The sequence below is a fragment of the Passer montanus genome, unplaced genomic scaffold (assembly GCF_014805655.1).
Source record: "Passer montanus isolate IOZ18808 unplaced genomic scaffold, ASM1480565v1 scaffold37, whole genome shotgun sequence".
NCBI lineage: Eukaryota > Metazoa > Chordata > Aves > Passeriformes > Passeridae > Passer > Passer montanus.
Window position 1 is genome coordinate 1,092,061 of NW_024368485.1, and position 18,211 is coordinate 1,110,271.

Below are 18,211 nucleotides of genomic sequence, written 5' to 3' on the forward strand. Positions count from 1 at the left end.
AGCTAAAGGGACAATTCCTGGTGATGCCACCTTGTTCTCAATGCCCTCGTGCCCCTCCAGGGCTCCTAAAAAACCCCAAAATCCCCATCCCCACTCAGACTCAACCAGCACAAGGGTCTCAGGGACCAGGTCACAGGGGAGCCCAGGGCACAGCCCTTGGAGAAGTGGGAGGTGAAGGGAAACACCCAGAGCACTGGAAGTGGTGTAGGATACACAGAGGAGCCTCTTTGCCCAGCCACAGGAGCATTTCTCTCAGCCAGGCTTGGAAAATCCTGAACCTGGCTTCAACCCCAAGTTGTTTCCAGGGCAAGGAGCTGCAGCCGGGTTCCTGCTGGGCCTTCCTCCTCCTCCTCATTTCCCTGCTGTTGGCAGCACAGAGACCCAGCCAGGCTCAGCCAGGCAGACTGGGTGACACAGCAGGGCTGTGGGTGCACACAGGGGGGACAGTGTGACTGAAACATCCCCAGGGCAGCACGGGGGGCTTGCCCACCTCGCTCCACCCTGGTGGACACAGCAGAGCATCCAGGAGTTCCAGCCTGCTGTTGGATCATTTCAACACCACAGTTTGGCTCCAGAAGACAAGATCAGCCACATCTGGCACTAGGAGTTGGGTTTGAGTCGACAACAATACCTGAAGATGTGTGTAAAAGAAAAACCCAAAACCAAACCATCCTAAAGCAGCTACTGGCCTGGCTGCCATGAAACTGTCCCCAAAGGCAGCAGGAGCAGCATGCTCAGGCTCAGGCCAGCCCCCTGCACAAAAGAGAGGGATGTTTCAGCCAGCGAGGCACCAAGCAGAGGCAGGACTCTCCTGCAGGCAGCAGCTGGGCTGAGCCATCCTGCCAAAATCACGGGTCTGATTTCTCATGGCTTTTCCTTCCTCAGCCACAACAGCACTGAAATCCAGCTGAAGTCACCATCAGGTGACATTTCTGATGCCTCTGGGACCTCAGAGCAGGGCTCCACACAGGGCTCAGCCCAGGAGCAGAGAGTGCCTGTCCCAGCTCTGTGCCCACGGCCACCCCGAGGCTTTGCTGGAAGTTTTCCCCAATTTCCTTGCTGGAAAGGGCAGGGAGCAGCTGAGTCGGGGTTTCCATTGATGTCCCAGCCCCTGCAGCAGCCAGGAGATGTGTCCAGGCTGGTGTGTCCTGGGGCTGCTCTGTGTCCCCAAGGCTGCTCTGTGTGTCCCCAAGGCTCTGTGTCCCCAAGGCTGCTCTGTGTGTCCCCAAGGCTGCTCTGTGTGTCCCCAAGGCTCTGTGTCCCCAAGGCTGCTCTCTGTCCCCTTGGCTCTGTGTCCCCAAGGCTCTGTGTCCCCAAGGCTGCCCATCAAAGCTTTTACACCCAGTAAAAAGGGGAAGGACCCAACCCCGCTCTGCCGTGGGGCACAGCCCGAGGCTCAGGTGTCCCGAGGGAGGTGACAGCCGTGCTGTGTCCCGAGGGAGGTGACAGCCGTGCTGTGTCCCGAGGGAGGTGACAGCCGTGCTGTGTCCCTGCTCAGCCGCTCTGGCAGGGACAGTGTGACTGCCGTGCCAAATCCCGGGCAGGGTTTGCATCCCCCGAGAGCGGCGCTGCCCGGGGAGCTGCGGGGATCGGGCCATTAGAGGGGGCTGTGGTTAAAGATTTGGGGTTTGTCTGTCAGACCGCGAGTGGGACCTGCCCGGGGTCAGCAGGTGAGTCCCGAGCATCCCTGCCCTGCTCTGAGACACGGGATGGGCCCTGGGGGTGCAGAGGCACGGCAGGAGGGATGGGAGCCCCGCCGGGTCTGTGGGGAGAGTGGTGGGAGAAGTCGGCACATTTCCCTCCTGCTGCTGCAGTTCATCCACCCCCATTCCCCTGAGACACCCCTTGGTTTTCCCCTGGCACAGAGATCACAGAAATGGGAAATGGTCGTGGATCACAGAAATAGGAAATGGTCATGGATCACAGAAATGGGAAATGATCACAGAAATGGGAAATGACCACAGAAATCGGAAATGATGGTGGATCACAGAAATGGGAAATGATGGTGGATTACAGAAATGGGAAATGGTCGTGGATCACAGAAATGGGAAATGATCACAGAAATGGGAAATGATGGTGGATCACAGAAATGGGAAATGGTCGTGGATCACAGAAGTGTCTGGCCAAGGCAGGTGCTGCTGATCTGCCCGAGGGCTCTCTGGAATGACACAAAGAGTCTCAGCAGCTCCTGGACTAAACCAGAGAACTGCAGGTGCTGGGTAAATGTTTAGGGGGGGAAAATATCCAGCTGGAGACTTTGAAGCTCCAAAAATAATACCGGGGGGAACCAGCACATCCATGGCACTGCTGGGGGATGAATCAGGGAGCAGAGCTTGCCCAGGGTTTTCCAAGCCACAGTGAGACCCCTTTTCCACGGGGCCATCCCATCCCATCCCATCCCTTTTGCACCTCAGGAGCCTCTGGGGCGCTGGCAGAGACTGCAGGCAGAGGAGCTGGGCTGGCCCTCGTCCCAGCAGCATCAGCATCCCTCCTACCACAGTGGGAGCTGCTGGACCAAAGGCCACAACACCAAACTGCAGGGACCATCACTGGCCTCCTCCCTGCACAGGCACAGTCTGTGCAGCAGAAATTCACTTTGCAGCAGGAAAATTGTTGTCCCTTGGAGGACAGGAGCACCCAGGGACAGCTGCTGACAACGCTGCCAGAAAACAACAGGATTTTTGGCAGCTCCCACGTCCTGGTATTTGTGGGAATAAAGCCATTTATGCCCTCAGGCTGCGCCCAAACCCATTCTGCTCTCCCAGCACCTGAGTGGGAGGACATTCAGCAGAGCCAGGGCCACCCCAGCCCCTGGAAGGATGGACCAGCCTGGAGAAAGCCCCAGCGCTCCGCCAGGCACGGGGCACCACTGGAAATCCAAATCCAGCCCTTCCCATCCTTTGTAAAGCACAGAACAGCAGACATGGCCCCGAAGGAGGCAGGCCAGGGCTGCTGGAGCAGGCAGCACACGTGCCTGCATCAGGGGGGTGAGCAGGAAAAGAAGGAGGAAGCGGAGACAAAGAATTTCCGCACCATCCCTCCAAAGCGCTTCCTGTGCGCCGGGAGCCAGGAAACGCTCACGGCAGAGATGCCCAGCCCAGGCCGAGCAGGGCCCCTCACAGCCCCTGGGGAAACAGCCTGAGCACGGGGAGTGACATGGGAACTCACAGCCCACACCCACTGCAAAGATCTCGTTTGATGAGACACGAATCCTGGGTTTGGGAATGGCTCTTCAGCTCAGGTGGAACAAACTCTCCAGGATCCATATCTGCATCCCAGCTCAGCACAAAACCCCTCCCAACAGCCCAGGGAGGAGCAGGCCACCAGGAATCCACTGATCCTCTGCGTGCCTGCAGGGACACCCTCATTTCCACACTCCCCTTTGCTCCGGGAGAAAAGCAGGGACACAGGCTGGTTGCTTGGGGATTGAGAAACGTCATGTTTGGATAAAAAAATCAGTCCCAACCCAAGGGGCAGGAAGGCTGGAGCCCCAGGAGATGCTTCTAACTCCTTGGAGCAATCTGGGAGGAGGCAGTGGGGGCCTGGTGCAGTTCCCTGCATCCCACAGGGATTTCACATCCCCAGCAGCACTGCTGGCCCATGCACAGCTTTTCAGCCAGCTGCAGACAGGGTTTTTCCTGCTTCCATGGAAAGTTTTGGATTTAGCTGCTTTAGGAAGCAGAGCTGCATTTGTTTCCTGGCCCTGCAGCCCCTGTTTGGCAGAGGCAGTGCCTGCAGCTGGCAAATCCAGCTCCAGAGACAGGGAGTGACTTTTGCATATTGGAAAGGTGTGCTCTCAGAGCACCTGTGTGATAACCTGTGTTTTATACATGCAGGCATGAAAAATTCTGTGGGTTTTTTTTTGGTTTTTTGGGGTTTTTTTGGTGTTTTTTTTTTTTTTATGCAGGCATGAAAAATTCTGTGGGGTTTTTTTTTGTTTGGTTTTTTTTGGGGTTTTTTTGGTGTTTTTTTTTTTTTTTCTTTTCTTTTATTAAATTTCTCCTCATTTTGTGGGCTATTTGTGTCGGGTTCCTGCTGGGTTTTGTAGCTGGCAGCCCCCTGCTCCAGGCTGCTAAGTGAGAAGATTTCATTTGGGTTGGTTAAATAAACCTCTCCCTATCAGAAGGGAGCATCTCCCACACGTGGGGTGGGACCAGCCTCTGTCACCACAGACAGGGTGGCACGTTAGGGAACTCTGACATGGGATTATGCCTTTTTTTCCCCTCCCTGATCTGTTTGGCAGTAGATGGTTAATGCCTGTAGTCAGAAGCACTTCATTAGACAGCTCATTAGTTAATCATGCTTGTACGTGTGATTTCTCCTGTCCCCATGCATGTGACAAGGGAAGCTGAGGAATCCATGGGAATTATTTAAATCATCCCAAACCTAAGACTTAAACACCCTGACAGGCAAAGGAGCATTAATTCACACAACCCCCTGGCATCCTCCCAGTGCCACTACTGTGCTCCAAAATATTAATAAGCCCCAGAGCAATAATGGTTAACACTTTAGCCACTTGGAAAGAGGTGGAGGAGGGGGGTTAAGCATTAATTTGTCAGGAAGATGACAAGATTATTTACATTGTCAGGAAAGCAGCTCATTAAAGCTGCCCCCATGCAAATACTTGGCCATGCTTTGTTGGGAGGGCACAAAGCAAGGGGGCTGCTCCTGACAGCAGCAGCTTGCTGCAGGGCTGCAGCAGGAGAGCCACAGCTCAGCTGAGAGGGAACGAAAAGCCAGGGGAAGGGATCTTTTTAAAAAAAAATCCAGGCACAAGTGAGAGAGAAGACGTTGCAGCTGCGTGGTTTTACCCAACCTGTTGGGCAGGAGGCGCCAGATGTGAGCTGACAAGATTTTGCAGCTTTGAGCTGTTCCCCTTCTCCTTCACACAGCGAGCACCAGTGAGGATCAGTGTTTCAATCCCATTTCTGTGTAGATGCAACCCTGTGGGTTCCCTGGTGTGGGGATCCCCTGCAGCACCCAGCCCTGCCCTGTCACCCCCAAGGCACCCAGCCAGGCACACAAGTGACACCAGAACCACGTCCTGGAGCTCCCCCCAGGGATTTACCCAGTGACCCGGGGATGCCTCCAAGCTTCAGCTGCCAGAGAACCCCCTAAGGGTTTATTTTAAACCTTTATTATCTTAATAATTCCCTGGTGCTGGGCTTGTGCAGATTTCCAGCAGCCACCCTGCACACTGAGCACCCAAGGAATGCATTTATTTGTGCAGGAGACCATGTCACCTCTTTAGTGTTCAGTGAAAGGGCTCTGACCTCCTCAGGGAAAAGAAACCTGGGAACACGAACTTCCAGACACAAATTACTCTGCTGCATTCCCCAAGAATCAAAGGAAGAGGAGCAGCCCCAAGTAGCAGCCCCCCAAAAAACCCATTATCAGCCACAACTGGGGTGCCAGTCATGCAGACAGGACCCAACTTTGCCACTGGTCCCAGTGGACTGGGGAGGGGGGAACTGGGAGCAGATGGGCACTATCCCACTTGGTCACTTGCAGGGGGAATTGGGATTTACTGTTTTAAATAAAGCTGGAGTGGTGTCAGCAGGGTCTCTGGTGCTCCCTGGGCATCCCAGCACTGTGCCAAGGGTGTTCTGGGATGGGCAGGAGAAGGGGCAGCCAGCTGGGAGCCCTCCCTGCTCCATTTCAGCCCCACATTGGTGCTGCTGGGCCCTGGGCAGCACAACCCTCCAGGAAGGCAGGCTGGATGAGAGCAGCTCCTCACACAACAAGGAATGCTGAGCCCCTGAGGACGAGCCCACAGCCCCCACTGCAGCTGCTGGCTGATCCTCAGAGGGACCATCCCAGGAGGGTGAGATGGAAAAGGGATTTACCCTCGTGGCTGCAGGGCTGCTGGCACCTCACTCTGTGCACCCACTCAGCTCCCAAATTCCCCCCTGGCCCCATTGCCAGCACCCAGTGTCCCACCTCGCCCAGAGCATCCCCCCAGACCCCTCTGGGATGCTGAACTGCCTGGCTTTGCTGGGAGCTGTTCAGGACCCAGGAGGAAAAAAGAGAGGGGGGCTGGTGACAAATATGCTGGCAGCAAGGCTGTTATGGCCACGGCACGGAGTGACTGAGGAGAAACATCTTTTATAGCACCAATTTATAGTGTTGGGAAACAGGCTTATGGGCACAGGCCCCCTCTCACAGCAGGATGAATGTGCTTCCTCTTGGGCAGCATCCATTAAAGGGATGTATTTGGGCAGGGTGGGGAGGAGCAGCAGCACAAAAATCCTAAAATAGGCACGACAATGTTTCTTTCTGTCTGGCTCAGCTTGCACAGGAGTTTCTGCTGCTCCTCCAGCAGCTTTCCCAAGGAGAGGGGATTCCCTCCTCCATCCCAAAGCTGGCCCAGTGTGGTGGGCTCAGGCTGCAGAGCCATTCCTGCCATCCAGTTCAGTGATTTGTCGTTTCTGGAAGATTTATACAGGCACCACACATCTCACTCAGCTTCCATGCTTCCCATCTCCCCTTGGCAGCCTTCATATTGCATGTGTATATTCAAGTGATGCAAGAAGGAAATTTTACATCCCAAGGAGTAGAGTAATGCCCAGGAAAAACCCAAATCACAAAAATTAGGGGGGGTGGGAAGGGGAGGTGATAGGTGCTAAATTCTGACTCAGGAAGTCGGAGAGAGCAGCGAGTGAGCAGACACAGGTGGATGGAAATGAAAGAGCATTTTTGTCTCCTCTCTGAAATCCTGTCCTTGTCTATAGCCAACATCAGCTGCAGAAGGGAGGTGGGGTGGGGAAGGGACTGGGAAGGGACTGGGAAGGACTGGGAAGGTGATGGGAAGGGACTGGGAAGCACTGGGAAGGGACTGGGAAGGGACTGGGAAGCACTGGGAAGGGACTGGGAAGCACTGGGAAGGCAGGAGATCAGCAGTGCAGTGCAGCTGGAGGTCCCTAAAGCAGACTGCAGTCCCCTGGGGTGACATCCAGATTTTTGTTCCCAACTCTGTCCCACTGAGCTGTATAATAAACTGTAGAATTTTTATTTAAATTCTGGTCCAATATCTGTGATTTAGGCCCATTCCTTGCTGTTGCCATCAGTCCCTGCCCACCAGGATGTGCCACTCCATCACAGAGCACAGCAACACTTTGACCTTGTGCTCCCACATGAAATATTTGGCATGTTCCCTGCCATGCTCAGGCCAGCCAAATATGCTCTCCTTTGATTTGTTTCAGACACACCAGCCATAAACCTCCTTCTCTGGCCTCTGGTTTTCATGTGATAAGACCAGCTCAGAGGAAGGCAGGGATCCATCTTTCTCTGTGCTGGGCAGCCTCAGCACATCTGCTGAGCAAACACCCTCAGTTTCTCCCCCTTGCCACCCAAAATCACCTTCCAGCCCTGTCACCTCCTGTCGGAACCCAGGACATCCCTCTGGGTGCCCTGGATGGCTCGAGCCCCTGGCAGGGGCTGGTGAATCCTGGCAGGAAGCCAAAGACACTTGGGATTTCCATCTTAACCCATGGAGCAAATTACCAACCTTGTATGAAGAATCACAGGTGACAGAAGTTTGAGTAATAATTAATTATTTGAATTATATGAAATAAATTCATTGAAATAATGAATTCATCACCAGGTGAAAAATGGAGTTTTGGGCATTTTTACTATAGGGGGTCTAGGAGGCAAGATGGAGGGATTGTTATCCTGTCCTTCTTCCTTCTTCTTCCTAGACTCCATCTTCTGGCTGATATTGGCATTTTGGGATTGGTTTAGGGTAGAAGTAGACAGTCTAACACAGGTGATAGGTATTGGAAAATAATGATAAATAAAGTACACGTAGTTCATAGTATTAAATGTAGACACCAGCACAGGGCTGGGCAGTGTGCCTTGACAGACCTGCAGATCAGACCTCTGCGGGTCTGAAAAAGAATGTTTTAGACAATTGACAATAAACAACCTTGTGAGCCAGAGCTGAAGAATTCCGACTCTTTCTTTGACCATCAGGCTGGGAAAAAAGGACTCTCGGGGTCATCCTGAACACAGGGAACCCAAGAACCTCCTCCTTTCCAGTCCCAGCTGCCATTTTCTCAGGTGAGCCAGCAGTGCTGGGTGCCCTGGTGGAGCTGGGTGACCTTTGCTGTCGCTCTGTGCCTCACCCGTGAGGGGGCTGGGGTGGCCACTGCCCTGCCAAAGAGATGAGCTCCCCTTGGGCTCAGGGAATCCCACACTGTTGGGAATGGAGCCTTGTGTTCTGTTAAATTGCTTTTTTCCTGCACACTAAGGCACTCTAAGACATCTCTGAATTGACTCTGGGCCCCAGGCAGACTTTGTTCCATGTGAGTCTTTAACCCTCATTTCTTTTTGCCTTGTTGCTGGAAGAAAACTGCCCAAACTGTCCCCATGGACACCAAACAACCCCTCACAAAAATCTTCAGAAATTCTTCAGAACCACAGCTCCCTGAATATGTGCATAAGAGCAGGAGCAATTTTCAATTACTTTAGAAAAGCAATCTGTTGCAGAATCATCACAGAATGGTTTGGGTTGGAAGGGACCCTAAAGATCATCCTTTTCCAATGCCCCTGCCATGGGCAGGGACACCTTCCAATAGAACAGGTTGCTCAAAGCCCCATCCAGTGAGCTTTGAACACTTCCAGGGATGAGACATCAGAACTTCTCTGGGCAACCTGTGCCGGTGCCTCACCACCCTCACAGTGAAGAATTTCTTCTCAATATCTAACCAAAACCTACCCTCTGTCAGTCTAAAGCCATCACCCTTTTCCTTTCACAACAGGCCCTTGCAAAAAACCCTCCTCACTGCAGCAAGTCCATGTCCTTCCTGCTCTGGTGTTCCCAGAGCTGGATGCAGCCCTGCAGGTGGGGTCTGTCCAGGGCAGAGGGGCAGAACCCCCTGCCTCATCCTGCTGGCCACACTGCTGGGGATGTGCCCGGGATGAGCCCAGGACGAGGTTGGCCTGCTGTCCCACTGAGGGACTCGTTGTGGTGACCATGGTGCTGCTGCTGAAAGGAAAGCCTTCCTTAGGAAGCATGTGGATTGAAGTGGTTCCTCTCAGTGCTGGATTTATTCTGGAACAGCTTTAGTAGGGCACCACTGCCCTTTATTTTTCTTCCAAGGAATACTCAGAATTCCCCAGCCTGCTGCACGGATGCTCTGCTCTCCAAGTAGCCATTGCCTGTAATTTTGATGGCGACACAGAAGTAATTTGTGCAGTTAAAACAACTTAAATGGCAACACAAGGAGTCATTTTAACAACTGTTTGCATAGCTGGAGGTTGGAGACTGTGGCTAACGTGGAAGTGGGAAAGCTGACCTCTTACCTGGAGCACAAGGCTGAGAACTTCTCACTCCTCATGTGTTGGATGGAAAGGAGCAAACCACCTCCCCTTAACTGTGTCCAGCCCAGGCAGAGTGGTGTTTATGGTCTCCCCAATTAACTAGAGCACATCTACACATTAATTAGCTCTTTGTGCCCAGTTATTCCATTTATAACCCTCATTACATCCCTCTGCCAACGGGACATCTCCCCATCACTGCTGCCTGGGCGTGAGGGCAAAGGTGTCAGCATGGACAGGGAAATGGAGCCAAGATGGCTCAGCCCCTTCCTGGGGCTGCATTTCTGCCACAGAGATGCCGTGTAACCTTGGAGAATAACAACAGCAACAGAAAATAATAAGCCTTTCACACAGGGCAGTTATGAAAAATTGAGCTGCTTCTGAAAGAAATAAATAGAGTGGCTGGAAGGAGAGCTAAAGCGGTCAGCTCAGCCGTGACACAGCCCCATAACCCCCAGGCTTCCAGCAGATCCTCTCAGCATTTCTTCAGTGCCTCTAAAGCATCCTTTCAGCCCATTCCATCTCTGCAGCTGGAGCCAGCCTCACACACACTCAGATATCCTGGGAGGGAGCATCCCTGCACTGCAGCCAGCAGCTCCAGCACAGCTGCCCATGCCGGCTCTGCAGGAGCTTCGCCAGGGCATCGCTGGCTCTTGGGGAGGAGAGAAAATCCTCTGCTCCCTTCCCATGTCTGTCTGCCTGAGATGAGGCCTGGAGACTGAACATCTGCTCAAGGTGCCAGCCAGGCAGGGCAGGCTCCCCTGGTCTGTGGCACAGCCATGGTTGGTCACAGAAAGCCGAGTTTCCCTGTGTGAGGAGCCTGGAGACATGCACATGGCCCTGGCTTCCCAGCTGGAGCCACGGCAGGGCAGGAGAAGGAAAGCAGCAGAAAGCAAAAAGGGGGATGGAGACTGGAGCAGAGCACCCACAGAATGTCTGAAACCATCCAGTGGCACCTGGGTGCTGCCTGTCCCAGCCTGGGGTTAAGCTTCTGCCTAATGAAATCCAAGCCTGGCATCACTGAGGCACAGGAGGATTCATGGATGACAGTGGAAATGCAGGAGCAGACAGCACAGCCAAGCTCATTCAGCACAGCAGAGTGATAAATAGAGAGCAAACAGCCCATTGCATGCTAATTTCCCATGAGGATCAATTAACTGTAGTTAAAAAATATATTTTTAATGTCATAGTCTTCAACTGTCACTGGCTGATTGCAGTCACAAAGTGGAGCCAAAATCCTCAGTCAAAAATGTTGGTTCCTCATAAAAAAAAAAAAAAAAAAAATTTTGGCTGCCAATATCAGCACCAGGCAGCCCTGTACCCAACAGAGACACAGGAACCAGCACAGGGGACACCAAGAACAGGCCTAATGCCAAAAGAGTGTTATGACATTTTATTAAATAAAATATGCTTATTTAGCCACCTCTAAATAAGGTGGGTGTATTTCCCACTGTTTGAATCTGTTCAGCTATGGAACAACATTATTATTAACATCTAGGCCAGCATTTTGAGCAGCAGGGAGCTCAGCAACGTTGCTGAAAGCTGATTTCCATCAGCAGGAATGCACTCCTCTCCCAGCCTCCCAGGAGAGACCTCCATGGTCCCACCTGAATTCCTGCTCTGCCAACAGTGGAGCATCCATTCCAGCTCCCAGAGGATCTGTAATGGGAGGAGGGTGCATTTCAGGAGCTAAACCCCTCCTCTCCTGGGTAAATCTCACCTGGTGCTTGGTGGTTCTTTGGAGTGTGCTGCAAACAGTTACGAGTGTCCCAGCCACACTGCCAAGGCATAAAAGCAGCAACCTCATGTTTAAGAGAGTTAAAAAAAAAGCAGAAGTGAAGTAACTTGCCCAAAAACTTGAGAAAGTCATTCTTGGGGCAAGGCTGGAAGGGAAATCCTGCTCCTGGGCTCACAGAGAGAGTTGGGTGTCTATTCCCAGTGCTGACTGCATCCCCAGTCCTCATTTTTTACTTCTTTGAGTCTCCACCACACTTTTGCTCCACCCTGTGGCTTGTTGTACTTGGTCCTGAGTTTATTTGATATGGAAACATTTCCAGTGTGCTCTTTCCTCAGCTTGTGAAGCCCTGGCCACAGCTGTGCCATTGTATAAATACCTTTGGGTATTTTATGGGTTAATTTCATTTTGGCTGCCTTCACCCCAAAGCTGTAGCTCAGCACCTTGCAGGTTTCACCCAGGGGCTGAGGTTTGGCACCCCGGTCCAGCAGCTGCCTGCACCCATGGGATGCAGCAGTAGGTACTCTGTGCATCCCCACGGTGCTGGGGTAAAAGCAGCTGCAACTCAGCACCAACACATCACAGCCAGGCCAGCTGAGGGAGTGATGAGTGCCACGCTGCATCCCGAGGACAGCAGCAGCACCGTGGGGCTAAATAAAAGCAGCTCCATGTGGTGCCAGCCAGCTCACAAAGGACATTATCTGCTACCTGTTCTGTTCACTCAAAAGTGAGCTGCAGTCAGTGGAGCCATCTTCGTCCATCTGGCAGTAAAACCCACAACCCCACAGGTTTGTGGAACCCCAAATCCAGCCAGGAGCCTGCTGGAACTGCACACTTGCTCTGCCCCTGGCTTTACGGCACCCCAATCCTCATCTCTGTGAGCTGGAGGCTGAGGAAACACCCTGAGTCTGAGCTGCTCTGCAGAGCACGTGCTGCAATCCCACCAGGATGGAAGACTGCTGCAGAAACAAAATTAATTTCCTTATATTTAGTAAAAAAAAACCCAAGAAAGAAATCATCATTAGAACTGTGCTGTCTCAAGGTTGTGAAGGTGGCTCTCAGAGGAGGTGAGGAGAGGGCAGGAGGGAGAGAAATCTCCTCACAGCCCTTCACAGCCTCCAAAGAAAGTGCCTGGGCTGGCCCCTGGTGGCTGTGGCCTGGGTGGTGAACGTGAGCTCCACACTTTGGTTGGTGCCATTTAAACACTGCACATCAGTAAAAATGTTTCTCCTTTCAGAAGAATCCACATAACTTTTGCTACTTAATAAAAAAAATACAGAAAAGGCAATATCACCAAGTAAACCTAGGGCAACCTACCTTTAATAGGCCTATAGAAAACAAGATTATAGAGAGTAATATGTATAAAGCTAGCAGCAAGCTTCCATCATAATACTCCATTCTTCTCCCCTTGTGATGTTGGTATGGGACTGAGGAAATGTTTTTTCAATATGCCTAAATATATAATTATCATAAATATATTATAATTTAAACATTAAAAAAGCATCTGTCCAACCTCAGATGCTTTAATAATAACATATTATTACTATATATTTTAGCATGCACATATATAATTACATACAATTCACAATAACATATTTACAATAAGTATGTGTATATATAACACTATTTTCATTGTGTTTGGGTGCAGTGGCAGACAGGGAGCCTGTGCACGGGCAAGACCCTCTCTCCTTTCAGGCAGGGAATGCTGTGGCACTGCTGTGCTCCAGGGAGCAGGGCTGTGGATGTGCAGGGAGGGGCAGGGCAGTGCAGCAGGGCAGAGAAGAAGATTGATGGCAGGAAGGGAATTAAGCCTCTCTGGCAGGCAGGGAGAGCACACAAGTCACCGTGACACACGGAGTTGGAGCCAGCCAGGTTTCCCAGGCTGGCTGTGCTCCTTCCCTGCTGGGAGCACATTCCCTGCCTGCACAGCACCCGGGCAGCCTCGGGAGCAGCGTGCCAAGGCCGACAGCATCCTGCTGCTAGCACTGCTGTGTCCCACAGCCTCTCTTGAGGCTCAGGGGAGGCAGAGCAGGGGACAGCTCAGTGCCAGAGCAGCAGCAGCAGAGCCAGAGCAGCTCCTGCTCGGCAGCAGGAGCAGATGTGTTTCTATGGAGCTGCCCCAGCTCCACGATGCTCCTGGGTGCACTGTAACCCCTGTCTGCACCCACAGCCAGGGTCTGCACATTGCAGAGAGTGGCTGCTGCACTGACTGCTCCTCCAGCAGGATCCAGGATGGCTTAAAAATAGGCTGTGTGCTGTTGTGAGCTTGAATGTTAGTGTTTATTAATTTATTGAATAAACACCAGCGAGGTTAGATGCTGTCTGTGGCTTTGGCTTCTCTTTTCCACAGCATTCAAAGCAATTACTTTCATGAAAGCAAATGGTCCATTTAGCTGGAGAACCTATAAGGCAGAAATGAGATCAGATTCCTGAACAGATGTGCCCTCCTCTAGAGGGATTCAGTGTCTGCGAGGCTTCAAGATGACACCAGGCAGAAAACATCTCTCAACTCCACTCTGTTGGAGCTGCACAGCAGAGCTGGAGGTTTTATCAAAGAGCCAGTTCCACCCTTCAAAACAAGGACAAATACCATAATTTTAAAGCATTAAAGTCCCAGGGAAGGGGAGGGAGGGAGGATTTCTTTCTCTTGGGGGTGGGGATGGCATCACCACAAAAGCTCCTAACCCCGCTCCTCTAAATGAGTCCCTGTGCCTCAACAATGCAAAGGAAAGGCTTCTGCTCATTTTTTGCAGGCACAGACCCGCAGAGGGGGCTGGAGGGAGCCCAGAGCTACTGCACGTCCCCACATTGTGTAACGCTTTCCCTCGCTGGGGCTGAGCTGTCTCAGGAAACACCTGAGCTCCCCACCCAGCTCAGTTCCAGCCCAGTCACAGCTCCCTTGTGTCGCTCCAGAGAGCCAGCACTCAAACCACGGCTCAGGCCATGCCCTGGGAACACGGCAAAACCCTCCTGGAACAACAGGCCTCAACCACGCCAGGAAGACAGTGCATCCACCCAGAGCAGGATCCCTCAAACCAGCACCTGGGACTGCTCCTGTTGCTCACATCCGCCTGCTGAAGCCCCAGCTCCCACCCCATCCTCCAGGGAGAGCAGTGCTGCCCTCAGCCTGGCCCTGAGCTCCAAACGCTGCCCCAGGATCTGCTGGAGAAGTCTCCCCTCCTCTGAGGGGAAGTCTCCCCTCCTCTGAGCATCCTCCCCACCCTCGGCCCAGCGGGGTGCAGATGGCAGGAGGAATGAAGGAAAAGCCACCATCCATCCATCCATCCATCCATCCATCCATCCATCCATCCATCCATCCATCCATCCACAGCCCCTCCGGGCAAAGCAGGGCAGCGCATGGAGCTTGTGCCACTCCTGCCAGCTCCCTCCCCTGCTCCCCGGCCGAGCCAAAGCCGAGTGCCTGGATCTGCCCGCCCCAGCCCGGCAGCCCTCCCATGTCCCGGACGAGCCGGCTCCAGGGCTGTTGGAAGCGGCTCCAGGCTCCAGACGCAGGGACACGCAGCCCCTCAGCGGGAGCCGGTCCCGGGGCCGCTTCCAGCTGGGATGCCCATCCTGCCATGGCCGGCTCCTCAGGGCCGGCATCCGCGGCCATGTGTTCACCTGGCAGCATTCCCAGGGCTCAGCTGCCAGGCAGGGATGCAGGGAGAGGGAGGCCCGAGCCGCTCCCGCAGGCCTCTGCTCCTCCGGCCCGCGGAAAAGAGAGGAACATCCCTCACCTGAGGTGGCGACTGAGGTGTTGTCCCAGCCTCTCCTCAAGGAAGGTGCAAGGTGAAGGCAGAAAGGAGAATTTACCCCTCACCAGCTCAACAGATGCTGAGGAAAATTAAAGTGGCTGAAATCACACAATTTCTTGCAAATTTAGGTTGGCAGGAGCGGAGAGCAACTGCCCTCAGGAGCAGCTCCCTCAGGAGCAAGGAGTGGTAGGGGCAAACCCAAGGGTCAATATTTGACACGTGGGACTAGCTCTCACTCTGGAATGTGGAAGCAACAAACATTTTCCAGCTGGGTTGTGCTTGGGATGCCCCCATGAAACAGCACATCCATGATCACAAAGAGGAGGTGAGGGCAGCTCCTCCCATGGGAGCAGGGTGAGAACCCTCAGCCCTGACACCATCGGGAGACACGAGTGGTTTCCAGAGCTGGAGGGATTTTTTTTTTCTTTTCCAGGATTTTTTTTTTAAACTTAAATCTTTCTGACATCACAGGAGCTTTCAGTAACATAAAGCACCCCTGCTGCTAGAGACCCTGCTGTGTGTAATAGCCTGCCTGCAGAAGGAGATGAGGGGGATGCTGCTGGCAGGGGACGAAACAGCAGAGGATGAGTGCACGTCTCAAACCACGAGCCACATATAAACCTACAAATGTGCTCTCAAGAGAGATGGACAGAAAACCCAGGCTTATTTCCCACTGAAGAGCAACTATGACGTTGACTTGGAGAGCACACACACCCTGCTTTGACCCCAACCTCATTTTCTGTGGGATCTTACCCCAGTGTCCTGATCTTGGGTGTTACTGCTGAGGAGGGACAGTAAGGATCACACCTAGAAAAAAGCAAAAACCTTCAGCCTAGGTGTACAGCAGCCTCAGCATTTTGCAGCCATTTCTCAGAATTAGACAAGTCACTTTGTTTAAAATAAGTAATTTCTTGTATATTTATTTAGTTTTGATCATGTAACAGGTAATATTCCCAGGAAGGCAATCAAAAAGGTAGCTTACATTAAGATCCTATAAGCCCATGCAGTCCTAATAATCCCTTTTTAACACTACTATTTACAGATGTAAAGCTTTTTACACACTTAGCTATCTTTTTGACATTGTACTACCAAAGTCAAAAAATCTAAGCCTCCTCACAGATTAAAAAAAAAAAAGGAATACATGAACAGTGGCTTTCTGTTCAACAAAATACTTAGAGGCCAACCTGCCACAAACAGGTCTGCAACATCCACTTAGTGCAAAAACATTTCATCACTGAGGATGAGTCATTACACATGTGAGCAAGACAAAGTAAAAGCTGAGCAAACAGCTCCTCAATATCCTTCTGATCTGGACTAGGGGGAAAAAAATAACCCAACAACTATCCTGACACTAGAAATCCTCCTCTTAATTCCAGCCTTTGAATCGAAGTTACATGAAAAGTGTTATTAAGTTCTTACTCCAATGAAGGCCAAGAAAATCATGTGGTTTGGGGGTTTTTTGCCAGAGCAAGAAATAAAATCACAGGGAACAAAATATTTGACCAGAATATTGCCTGTATTTTATTAAACTTTGAATCTTAAAGTTAAGCTCCAGATCTTCAGAGCAAGGGGATATGCAGAGACCAAAAACAGTGGCAGAGAGAGTATGGATGTAAGACATACTGCTTTCAGTCACTTAACAAAGTGCAATCCTGGATTAGGATCACATAATAACTACTGCCAGGTGGGATAAAGGGCTGGAGGAACACAGCCCACAGATGCAATACTAAAACATAGATACACCAATATTAGTTACTTTATAGTCAGCAAGTTACTTTCCTAAATAAAATCTGAAATGCTGGGTTTAAGCTCCCTCTTAGTCAAGCTCTCAAGAACTGCTCGTTGAATTTGATAAAGCCACGTAAGAGGGACTGATCTTGTGTCTGAAATTATTTCCCACTACGTTAATTTTTGGCTGTGGTAAGCAAGTTGGCTTTTTGTGTTGCTGATACAAAGCAACCAACTTAAAACAAGGTTTTGTATTTACTCTGGAGGAAACAGCAAGTAAATACAGCTGCTAAAATATAAATATAAAACAGAGACCTAAAAACCAACTTATCACACACACATTATAAAGGACTTCAGCAAAATAATTCAGAAATTGGGCACTGAACATACATCAAACAATGCCTTAAAGAGATGTTCAACTTCTGAAAATGACTGATACTAACAAGGAGCCACTTCACATCCATCCCTCCACTCAGTACAGTTAAACTGCTCCACAGAAGCACACCCACAGGACCAGCACTTGTGTCTGGTATTCAAAATCTCAGCTGAGCTGCATTGCCCAGGAAACAGCAGAATTGGTATGGGAGGGGAAGGAGGGGAAAAGAGGTAAACTATTTTAGAAACTGAAGTTTCATGGCATTGCTTCAGGCACAGACAGCTAATCACTAAAAGGATTCACCTGCATCTCTAGGACCACAACTTTCAAAAAGGCAAAGTTTGTCCCTAAGCTGGAGGCAGAGCACTGCACACTAAAATGTTATCTGCTCAGATTCCTGATCCCCTCATGTTCTATTAGGATTTCCTCGGCCTTGAACAATTTAACTGCACTGTCAGTTAAACTGGGATATTCCTCACCCTAATTCCCTCAAACAGAGAGAGCTCAGTATTTCATTTAAGTACCAAAATTTCGATATTTGGTTTCCTAATATTCCTAAGAAAGAAAAAAGCGCCTAAGTTCCTTATCTATACCTCAGTTCCAGATTATTTAATTTAAAAAAAACTCCCAGCCTAATTACCTGTTTGTGTAGGTGCTTGCAGCACTGCTGACTGATAGGTGAAACAGAATTCTGAAGCACAGGACAAAACAAGTAGTTAATTATCTTGAAATGCATTGATAGCAAGTTTAACAGGCTTGTTACCAAGTAGACAGAAGTGACATCTTAAATCAGTTCAACCTCAGTTGCTCACCTTTTATATTTCTGTTGTTCTGGATGCTACAAGACAAGTCTTCCTTAATTTTTAGTTGATAGCTATGAACTGCTTGGCATCAAAAGGATGTGATCACATTTTGTCTAGCATTAGTCTTGCCTGTGACAGGCTACTCCATTTAAATAGACTTTACTTTGCACAACCCTGGCAGACAGCATTCATTAACAAAGCCAAGCGAGTTATGAATAATGTGATTTATTCTGTAATTTTTGGCTCTCTGTTCAAGATACCAAAGCAGATAATATATCTCTATTAATCCTCTTTGGAAATCTTCAGACAAATTCACTTGTGTTTAGAGCTCACTCAAAACCTCCCGAAAGAAGTTAGCAAATAAGCTCTGCAGGAGCCTTAGCATGGAGGTGAAATCTGCTCACCACCTACGTTTTTTTCTGTGGAGCTCATTTCATTATCTGCAAGAGCTATCAAGAACTACAGCACATAACTCGTTTCCAGACTGGTCTGCCAG